General features: G+C 41.8%; 1 protein-coding gene across 2 annotated transcripts in view; it reads right to left on the reverse strand.

Annotated features, from left to right (window-relative positions):
• Nucleotides 1-10,087, reverse strand: part of FNDC3A (fibronectin type III domain containing 3A) — a 121,767-nt gene extending 111,680 nt beyond the window's left edge. Inside the window, exon 1 of one of the 2 annotated variants that reach the window (XM_051634781.1) lies at nt 10,007-10,087. The gene's annotated coding sequence lies outside the window, so the exon portion shown is untranslated. Of the gene's footprint in view, nt 1-9,829; nt 9,904-10,006 lie in introns of those variants that run through there. The other variant, XM_051634789.1, reaches the window with a different exon arrangement.
• Nucleotides 10,088-11,560: the final 1,473 nt, after the last annotated feature.

Genomic DNA, 11,560 nt, shown 5'->3' on the forward strand with positions numbered 1-11,560 from the left:
TAGAGACAGGCAGCTAGACTGATTAGGGGTCTGGAGAACAGGCCTTACCAGGGGAGACTGAGGGAAGACGTCATTGCTCTCTACAACTGCCTGAAAGGAGGTTGTGTTGAGGTGAGCCTCTTTACCCTAGTGACTAGTGATAGGACAAGACAAAATGGGGTCAAGTTGTGCCAGGGAAGGTTCAGATTGGATATTAGGAAAAATTTCTTCGCTGAAAGAGTGGTGAGGCATTGGAACAGGCTTCCCAGGGAGGTGGTGGAGGCATCATCCCTGGAGGTGTTCAAAAAATTAGTAGATGTGACACTTTGGGGGACAGTTTAGTGGTAACGGGGTGTAGGCTGATAGTTGGACAGGATGATCTTTAAAGTCTTTTCCAATTCTATGATTCTGTGAAGTCATCAGATAAGCGTGAACAAATACAAATGCCCAAGACATAGAAATACATTAAAATGAGAAAAGTTTTAGAAATAAAATACACAAATGCATCCCTAAGGTGAAAAGGACAGAACAAAGCACATGCAACAGATGTTAGTCATATCACTTAATGCACTACTGTAAAAACCTCAGATACAGTGATATTGCTGGTTTAGAAATATATTAGAATATAGTTACCCAGAAATCCATGAGCTTATAGCTGAGCTATTAAAACTGTGAAGCATGCCAAAGAGTTTTATGTTTGTTTTTAAGAATAGGAATTGAGCAGAATTATACTAATCTTTTCCCCCTTACATCTACCATATTGTCTAGTCACACCGTTTTGGATGTGGCAATTACAGTATACCAGCCTTTTTTTCAGTTCTGAATTACTTAAATTAACATGCAATTTATTTAAAATATGTCCTTCTTACTCATTAAGTATTTTTCCTGTTTTAGAAAAGTGTTTCCTGGAAAACTTGGTAAAACATTTTCCAATGGAAGGCTGTTTTTTTTTTTTTTGTTAGAATGGGCAACATTTCTATTTCACTGATTTGACAATCTCCTTTTAAGTAAAGTGAAACTGAAATGGATATTCCCTTCAGTCCCACTGTTCTTAACACTGGAGTTGCAGATGGACAACACAATAAAATTATAAAAAGTATAGTTTTGTAAAGTAAATAAACAAAGTCTGACATTCACTAGAAACAGCAAATTGAAATGGTTACAAATGTAGACACACAAAATGTTTTAATAAGCATTTCCCCATAGGAAAAAAAGGATCTAAAACCTCTATCATAAATATGAAAATACTACAACTGTAGCTCTCAAGTGGTGTCACAGACACTCAGTAAACACAATACTCAAAGAATGCTGAGAAACATGCTACACTGTTCATACTATGTTACCACAGGAAGGTGAACACTACAAGGTGTAGGAATGACCGTAACACCGTTACGAAGAAAATACCGATTGGCAAGTCTCACCCAAACAGCCAAAACAGTTACTGCATCTAACTCACTCCGAATAATTACTGCCTGTTCTCCTCAAAGCCAGAATGGATAAGCAACACATTGGCAAACCTCAGCATTGCAGGAATTAAGAGAATTATATTAAATGAGTACTTACTTCAGGTTACCATCATACTCCATGTTTTTAAACGCAAAGATTTAGGAGCAGTTTCAAACACAGTTCATGCATTCGTGTCATGGGTATTATAACCTATACAAGAATGCAGAGAAGGTAATTGGAAATATACCAGCTGTTCAAGTTGCATGCATCTGTGTTTATGAGCCAGTAGATTTTGAATCTGAGCCAAAGGGGCTAAACACTCTTATTAGTAGCTGATGTAGAAAACCCAACTTTTGAAGGTGAAAACTACATTGAGAGAACTAGACACTGATAAACCAGTCATCTAGAAAGGCACAATATGTTCATGGACACTTACCACCTCATCTTGTTCAGCACAGCTGTTAAATGCTTGACTGTACATAACAAGACCAGTGCAATGGAGACTACCTGAAAAGACCACATTCTGGTTTTAACTGTTATTATTACTAGATTCTTAAAAAAACCACAAACAACAAAAAAAAACAACCCAAAACATCCATGGTCCTTATCTGGATTAAATACATATAACTTGAATTTATTGCATAAGAATTCAATGCTTTCCAACTATTTGCCTCTTCCTCTTATACCTTCAAAGAAAATAAGCCTAAACTGGTTCTGTAACTTTTAGGAAGTACTAAATACAACCACATCACAAATCAGAATTAGTCTGTTCATTTTACTCTGAACTAACTTGATAAAATGCATTTTAAAATCATTTAGTAAAAAGTCAGCAACTGGTGCAAACTTATGCCTCATCTTTAGCAGGTACATCAATCCGATTCCCTGTCACATATTGTTTAGGAGCTATACTGTGGTCTCCTTTGTCTTACAGGAACAACTTCCTTTCAGATACTCTTGGGAAGCAGCCTCAAGAAGAAATTAGGAGAGTAAACTGCACAGTGTATTTTTTTTGCAGCACTTATCACAGAATCATAGAATGGCTTGGGTTGGAAGGGACCTTAAAGATCATCTAGTTCCAACCACCCTGCACGGGCTGGGACACCTCCCACTAGACCAGGTTGCTCAAATCTCCATCCGACCTGGCCTTGAACACTTCCAGGGAGGGGGCATCCACAACTCCTCTGGGCAACCTGTTCCAGTGTCTCATCACCCTCACAGTGAAGAATTTCCTCCTAATGCCTAACCTAAATCTCCCCTCTTCCAGTTTTAATCCATTACCCCTTGTCCTCTCACTACAAGCCCTTGTAAAAAGTCCCTAAAGAGCTTCAATGCAATTCCACTTCATTCATGCTACATTGATCTAAACTATGGGGCTGTTTTGTTTTGGAACTCTCAAGAACTTCCTTAAACCCTCCTAGTTTTACTTCTATACCAACTAAATTAGGTTCTTCTAAGCTTCTGCCAGGACTGGATTTCCTTCAGTTTATTTTCTGAAAATCACATGGGTTTGAAAACAACTTGGCCATTCCCATTTAACCATTACTCTTCCCTTCATTTCTGTGTAGTAACATGCTTAGTTTTCGAGAAAACAAGCAAACCCAACACCAGGAATCAAGCTACTTCCTCATTTGTTATTGACTCCCCCTTTTCAGTAGCTATGAGTAACGAGGACAAATTTTTCATATGATTCCTGTAAGGCAAACTAAAAACATGGATATATTTTTATTAATGTGAATCAACTGGTCTGCAAAATAAATTTATTACAGAGACAGCTGCCAGTGCCAGAGCTACAGAGTACATGATTCAAGCAGAATGAGCAGCTTTTAAAGAACTCTTATGAAACAGCTTTTTCCTGCTCATTCTGAAAAATGAAAGCTATTCCATCCACATGCAAGATGACATAGAATTGATGAGGCTACAAGTCTAACAGATTTTGAAATTTCTCTCCACTGATTTTACCTGGAAAACTTGGAGGTCTCTGCTTCCATGAGGAACAAGATAACAGCACAGAACATGACACATCAAGACATATATATGGATACTTCCCAAGAGTAAAAATACATAAAAAATAAAGGTGTTCTGAGGTGTAAAAAACACATTTGAAAGATGCCCTTTTATCAAGACTTTAAACTGCTGTCAGTTCTGCTAAATTGTACTAGCAGATCCCACTTGCACCACTACAAGCAACTGGTTAACAACACAGTCAATTAAACTGGAGGGTAGATGTAGTTCAAAATTAATAATACAAAAATTAGTCCATTTGAACACAAAACAGTTGCCTGATCTGTTTCATTTATGCGAATAATAAACAAATTCCAAGCTCAGGACTAAGCAGAGAGGAACTGCTACTTCCATCATCATACATAGCATTCATCAGGCTACAGACCACAGCAGTGAAAAAGGACAAAAGGCAGTCACCCTGGCAGGTACTTCACTTCCCTAATATAAAACTTAGTCACAATGGAACTGTAGCAGTTACTTACAGGACGTATAAAAAAATTAAAGTGCGGTAAATCAAACAGCATCTTAAGGTGAATACAACTCTTGAAAACTAAATGTACTTCTTGTGCAAGAGTTCTCCACTGGAGAAGTCTGTGCAACTACAGAAGGGGAAGACAGGAAAACAAAAGCAGGTTTCTCAGAAAACAGCAGCACTCCCTTCTCCCATGTTCCATCCCATCATCCAAGAAAAGGTGTTTTAACTGACTAAAACTTGAGACCACCAACTAGTTTGATTGCCCAATCAAGTCAAGAGGGCAAAGCTGCCCTCAGCTTCCTGTTTTACATATGAACTTACAACATTGAATATCTGCCAACACATTAATAAAAATAAAACCACAAAATCAGAAATTTATCTGTTTGGAGCTGTATTGCCGTGATGCCCATAATCACATGTACCGGAGTACTTTTAAGATTTATTACTTGAATTATGGTCATTTATCCTCATAATTGAAAAGTCATCAAGTGGAATGTGCACATATACTAATATTGCTATATGTGAGCAGTCAAGTTACAAGCAAGTCTGAAGAAATGAAAATTGCATTTCAGTTGCATCTAAGACTGATCATTGTAAACAGTCACTACTCACTTCTGCAGCTTCTTTTAGTCCTCATTTTCTAGTACTTTGTTTCAGTATGTTTAATCTACCTTCATACTAAAATAAATAGGTAAAGACATTGTTTTCTTAAAATATAGTCTTCCCCATTTACATTTTGTATAGATTCTATAGGATCCTCAGAGGAATGGTAACTCTTGGGGCTTATGAACTTCACTGTTATTGTAGAATGTCCCCTAACAGCCTATCAATGGATATATTGAAACACTAGTGAATAGTTAGTCATGGTTCTCTTTCACTGCCAAAACACTTTAAGCCAAAAAAGTTTTTGCATTGGACCTTCTTATCCATTCTATTTTTGTTACAGATGAATTTTCAACTACATGAACACTTTCTGTAGATCATTACTACTTGATTTGCTACCACCACCTAAAACAAGTTCCTCTGCTCCAAAGGAATCCACTTGATATTCTGTTGCATAATCTCAGTTTCCTTCTGTGAAGTCATCTAGGCGATACAGTTCTTCCAGTTAAAGCAACAACAAACTCCAGAGGACAAAACCCTGCAGTCTGAAAACTCGAAGCTAGGTAAGTACTTGTTTTGTAATCAAAAAAGTAAGATATGGTATTAAGTATACTACATGAGCAAGGGTAAATGAGACAGCAGCTTGGCAGTAACCCATGCTTGTAGGATCTTGTATAAGTAGAGCTTGGGCTTTGTTTACCACAGGCATTGGATTTGTACATTAGGAAAACTCAACAGGATTTACAAGGAGGTATTTACACTTGGGAACTACCCGAGTTTTTTAACTTATAATGCAGGTAACAGTACAATTCTAGGTTTGCTAGTTCATTTTCACCACAAGTTATTAAAAATTAAAAGAACACTAAGAACTAAGCTTCACAGATTTAAATGCAACCAACATAAAAAAAAACAAAAACAAAACCTAAGCAAATTCAAGAAGACCTGTTACACAGAAGGTTAAGTTGGCATTTGTGTGCCACATATTCCTTTTCACTCCCATTTACTGAATCAAATCACTATCTATCCACACCTGTCACAGTACAAATCCTTTTCAGCCCTAGTCCTTTTTGCTGGGGACAATTTCCCAGACTTTGTCCAATCGTTTTTTTCTAATCATGGAGTGCATTGGTTCAATTTTTTAAGTTTACATAATTGTGAAACAGGCTGGGTGTTTTTGACACTATATTACAGAAGCCTATACGTTGCCAGGAAGTAGAGGACTTGTTTTAGTGCTTCTGGAAAGTAGAAGACACTTATCACATCTTAGAAAGTTCTGTGCCTCTCTCATACTAATGAATTGTTAAAATGACATCTGCTGGTTAAACTGGGAGTGAAAACTTACAGAAATTTTAATTTGTGACAATTCTTTGTTCCTTATTATATATTTAATTACTTTGGACATAATATTTTCTATAGCCTATAAATGAAGAGGTTCTGCAACATATCTTTTCAACTGTCCTAAATGTTTTTAGAACAATTCTGAAAGCAAAGACTGGGGAAAGGTACTCTACAGGCACATCAAGCATTCCTATTTAATTTTGCAAACTGTTGTTGTGATGGTGTTTGGCACTCAGGATATTGAGCTGAAAGAGAGGGTGCCAATGTTAACCTTGGTGATGTTTTGACTGTGGAAAAGTACAACCAGAAGAGGGTCCAGGCATCCTGGAAAAGCAAAAACTTACATGGAGACAAAAACATAAATTCAATAAAGCAAATTGGTTCATACACAGGCAAGACAGACCAACAAGTGTGCTTGCCTGGACATAAATGGTGGAATTTTATTTGGAGTCATGAACACAAAGAGAGCCAAGTATGTCCAGTCTAACTCAATTTGAGAGGTGCTGTGAAGACACATCAATAAACGTGCAAGGATATTCCACTCCTGAACTACAACTGGAAACAGAAAAACATTTTAAACCAATACATCCAAGAAGAGTAGTAACACAGTCCTCTACGTAGCTGTGCCATCAAAATAAAGACCTACCGTTTCTTGCAGCACATATTATAACCAAAACAGTTTATTTATACACATAAGAAATGCTGCATGACCTAGCAGGCAAGTCCAGCATGAAAACAATAGCTAAAAATTCTATTTAATTATTGACAAAAGGGCACAGAAATTTATTTTTCTGTTTACTTGTTGTTGAAGTAATCTATGACAGCTTAGCAAAAGTCTGAAAATGTTCACTGGTTACAGGGACAAGAGTATGAGAGCAGCTGGAAAAGAACCAGATCTCTGGGGGGCAGACAGAACAACAACAATGACTTTAAAAATATTTGTTCCATCTGAAAATAAATGTAAATTAATTAGAACAATTAAAAATTACAACCTACAAGAAACATCTGATATTTTTAAGTGTTGCAGACACTTTGTAAATATTCTTCTACCCCATCAGCCCTACAAAATACAGACCCCAGAATGACAATCCAAAATATTAGTATACATAAACAAAACCACTAAACTAAATGGATAGACAAGTTTAAGAAAAAGGCTAATGGTACTTTTCTACTGGCATCAAGTGAACACCAGCATTAAGGAAGCTCAAAGTTTATTGCATATGGCAAAGAATGAGAAAAAAAATGGTCATTTCTGTAGCTCAGGAAACATTGGCCCCAAGAGCAAAATAAACATTGTTTGTGTTTGCTGAACAGAAAAAGCAGCAATGCACTCATTCCAAACTATTATCGCTTTCCTGAGACACAGACAGTATCTTTTAGTTAAGCTAAAGAGTTGACAGTCCAAGTCAAATCTATTTTTACTAGATCTGGTCCTACAGGAAAAGCAACAGCTCACAATTCAACTCATGCACTATAAACTGCAGCCAAGCTGAATTTTGCTACAAATTGCCTGGGAATTTCCCCAAGCCAAGAGCCTTAAAGAAATGGATGATAAAATATAGAAGTGTCATTGACAGACATAACAGAGACAATCCAATTCATATTTTAGATCACAGAAATGCATTGATGAAACATGGTACCTATAGGCATTTTAGCAGAGATTGAACTAGAAATCCAATAACAATTAGAAGTGGGAGGCCAAAACAAAGTACAGAGCTGCTGGATGCTGGAAGAAGATAAGAATTCCTCAGGTTCCAGGAGGCACAGACAACAAACATCAATAGCTGCAGACAACAACAGTGTCTGGAAAGTGGGCCTGCAGCCTCTCAAAAACTGTCTTCTCTAGTATCTGTCAGGGAATGAAGAAGACTATCTTTGCCAGTTTCCCCCACCCACCCAAAAAAGGAGACTGGGCTAGGTTATAAGATTTGCCACTTTTACAGAGGTATCAAGAGACAATCAGAACACCAGCACTTAATACCTTCCAAGCGTTCAGTATTTCTAGAGATCAACACATTTACAACAGCATACACTATTTCAGAGGTGACCTGCCAGCAAGGTAAATTAGTGTGTTGCCTAAAAGCATTTAGAAGTTAAAACCATTTAAGAGAAAGTATTAACAAAGATGAAAAATTGTACCTCTCCTGAAGTCAGACTTCAGGACTTACTGGGAAGCAAAACTCTTAAGACACAACACTGCAGAAGCACATTCAGTTAAGTAGTTAAAGTTGCAATAACAATTATGAAGGAGCTCTTTTGAGATACCGTGAGCCAAAATTATCATCAGCATAACACTGAGTTAGCTGATGTAGGTCCAAATGGCCAAAATACAAAGAATAAAAACCAAAAAGCATCCCAAGATCCACAGATGTCACAGCCCAAAGCAAATAAGTTATTAGTCTGAATCGTAAGTCAAGTTTTTGCAATTCCATTACATTCTTGCCTATAAAAATCAAAAGATTTTCACAAACTAGTAGAAACTCCAACTTGAAAAAGGCAGAAATGCCACTAATGGGACTAAAATAAAATAATTTAAATGCTGTGTGTAATGATATGGGCCTCATGTAACTCATACACCTTGGGAACATAAAGCCTCCCAAGATCTCCAACTCCTCTGAAAAAACTCAAGACACTCATCTAAATTCTGCTTTGATATTGTCATCTACAGTAGTCAGCCTGTGACCCTGCTCACAGCAGATTGCTCTCATCCTGACCAAGTGACCTGAGCAACTCATCTTCAGATTTCTGGCCTTTCTGAGGACAAGGATTTGCATTTCTCTTAACTAAAGCTTCATCTGCCAAAATCAGTCTCCAAAGTCCCAATGAGTTGCTGTGACTCATACTATTTCACAACACAGAATATAAACACATCTATGGATGCAGATTCACATAATGGTTACAGTTAAATGTCTATGCTGCACAAAGCAGAAAGTTACCCATTGCCATAACAACAAAATAGCTTCTTTTAAGCTCAAAGCTTAGCAGGACTGGGACGTATAGCTTCTAAGACAGAAGCTGCCAAGTACTTAGCAGCAAAAAACTAACAGATTTGAAGTCTTTGTGATTAATTTCAGACATTCATAACCAGATAGGCATTTGATTAAGTACAGACTTAAATTCTAAAAACAAAGAACATTTATCAGGAATTACCTCACGTCTTGAGATGTTATGGACTAACACCTGACATCCAATGTAGCTAATAGATTGCCTCTGACAAGGTTTAAACAAATTACTAACATGCCTGGAGATGCCACTCGAAGTACCATTCGCTTCTACCCAACCTATTTTGCCTTGTTCCGACTGCTTGTGCTCTTGGCTCCGCACAACAAACATCAGCTGAAAAGTTTCTTTTTTGCTTCTAGTTGGTTTCACTTTCTAGCTGCCTGGAAGCAACAAAAAGTTCGTGCTGTAAGTCAAAACCAACCTTGGGTAATACTCAGGAAAGGAGCAACTGGGCACGAATCTAGCTGAAAGAACGCCCCTGCCAGCGCTCGGCGTGATTGCTGTAGCGTTTTCGGGAAGATTGTTTTTATCTACACCAACACACGCTCAACCCCTTCAGCTGGGAGTTCCGAGGGAACCTTTACGGCTTCGTAGCGCAAAAAAAAAACAAAAAGAAAGAGGTGTCGAAAACCACCACTTCCTTCTCCTCTCCGCCTGTCACAGCCGGCTCTCAGCTGTTCTGGCCGCGCTTCGCATCTGCTTCTCCTCCGCCAACACCCGCCCTCCCTCCGCAGCCCTGCCCGGGGAGCTCCGCCGCTGACAGGAGGGGGATCCCCTCCCGCCCCGGCGGGAGAGGCACCTCCGAGCGGCGGAGAAGGCAGACTCAAAGTTTCCCCAGCGCCGGGTGCCGCCGGGGCAGGCGCGGGGAGAGGCGCCGGGAACGCGCTTCCCCAGGGCGGGCTGCCCCCGCCGCTGCCCCGGCCCCTCGCACCCCCCTCCCCGCCCTGCCAAGGAACAGGGGCGGCTGGAGCTCGCCCTACTCACCGCCATGGCCCCGCCGGCTCTCCCGGCTAACGGTTCGGTCTCCGCCAACGGCGGGCAACGGCGGCGAGCGGCGGCGAGCGGCGGGGAGCGGCGGGGAGCTCCCGATGGCGCAACTCGCGCCGGGGCGGGGCCGCGCCGCCCGCTTCCCCCACCCCCTGGCCCGCCCACCCGAGGTACCTGCGTTCCGGCAGCCGCCGCTCCGCCGCGCTTCCCGCCTCCTTCCCCCCTGCACCTGTCACTGCCTCCCGCCGCCCCCGCCCGGCCGCCCCAGCGCGCCCCGCCGCCGCGCCCGCCGCAGCGCGGACACCATCTTGGCGGCGGCCTGGGAGGGGCCGCGGGGGGGCGCGGGCTCCGGCGCGCGGCGCGCCTGCGCGGGAGGCGCCGGGCGGGGAGGGGAGGGGGCAGGGCTGGGGGCGGGGCCTCGGGGCTGGGGGCGGGGCCTGTGGGGAGGGGGCGGGGTCTGCGGGGAGGGGGGCGGGGCCTGTCGAGCAGGAATGGCGCGCTGGGCCTTGGGCGCGTCCCGGGGAGCTGGAGGGGCGGGAAGGGCAGCCCTTTCTCTGTACGCTGTGGCAGTGGGAGTCAAAGGGCTTTCAGGGCACCTGCTCCGAGGCCAAGCAGGGCCTCAGCGTCTGTGGGCACCAGAGGCGGTGTTCCTCGCCCGGCGCCCAAGCGCACACAGCATCCAACATTCAAGGGGAAAGGGGGGAAAGCGTGCTTTTCCAGGCACTTACGCAGGGAGAAACCGTCTTCCCTCAACACCTGCAGTGTTCAGCTGATGCCCTGAATGCTAATTTGTGATTATCCTTTGCTTAATGTTTGTCCTTTCAGCCGTTACAGATCAAAATGATTTTACTACAGTGTTTGACTTAATGACCTACTGCGGCAGTGGACTGAATAGGATGAGATGTTTTATAAAGTGATTTTGTTAATTTGCCTTACAGTTCTCTGTTATTAAGCTAGTGAGTTGATATTTCTCTTCCATTTCAGCAGTCTTCATATCACTTTCTATAGCTTAATGACAGGCAGAAAGTAGCTCCTGTGGATAAAAGGTACACCGAGTGATGTTTTGCCATCCTGGGTGCTCACAATGGGCACCCTTTCCAAAACTTTCACTAATTTCACTGCTGAATAGTGTCTTAGACTACAGTATGACAGACCTCAAAAACCAGAGAGACTCGGGCCCGATCAATATTTGGATGAGCTACCTCACTAGGTACTGCAGAAAGCTCTGCTGGTGATTCATTCAGTGGCATTCATCTGTCTATGAGTCAGGACTGAACAAATGCCACTGCACAGCATTTGTGGGTTGTACCGTCCAGGGGCATAAAACTGGAGATCTTTGCCAATTGCAGCTGTCAGGAGATCACTGATTTTCCTACCTCACTCCATTTTCAATATGGGTTTTCAGAATTAGCCTGCAGTTTGGGTAGAGTATAACAAAGGGTTTCTGCAGTTGCTTTTGTCAGACATGACTCACTGGTGGTACTGGGGCCAGGAACAGCAGCAGCAGTGGTGGCCATGGGTGTCATTGTAGGCAACTACAGATCCTGGCTTTGTATCAGACCATACAGTTTTCAGTTGGTACACACAGCACTGGTGGTAAGTGCCTCTCTGCCTGAAAGCTCTGGGAAAGAGTGTCCCTCATGCCTTCTCCTAGCTTCCCAGGGGTGCTGCTCCCTCATGTCCCTTGCAGGTGAAATTAAGAAATCTGTGCAATATTTTGGGTGGACA

Source organism: Apus apus, chromosome 1 (assembly GCF_020740795.1).
Source record: "Apus apus isolate bApuApu2 chromosome 1, bApuApu2.pri.cur, whole genome shotgun sequence".
In the NCBI taxonomy this organism is placed as follows: domain Eukaryota; kingdom Metazoa; phylum Chordata; class Aves; order Apodiformes; family Apodidae; genus Apus; species Apus apus.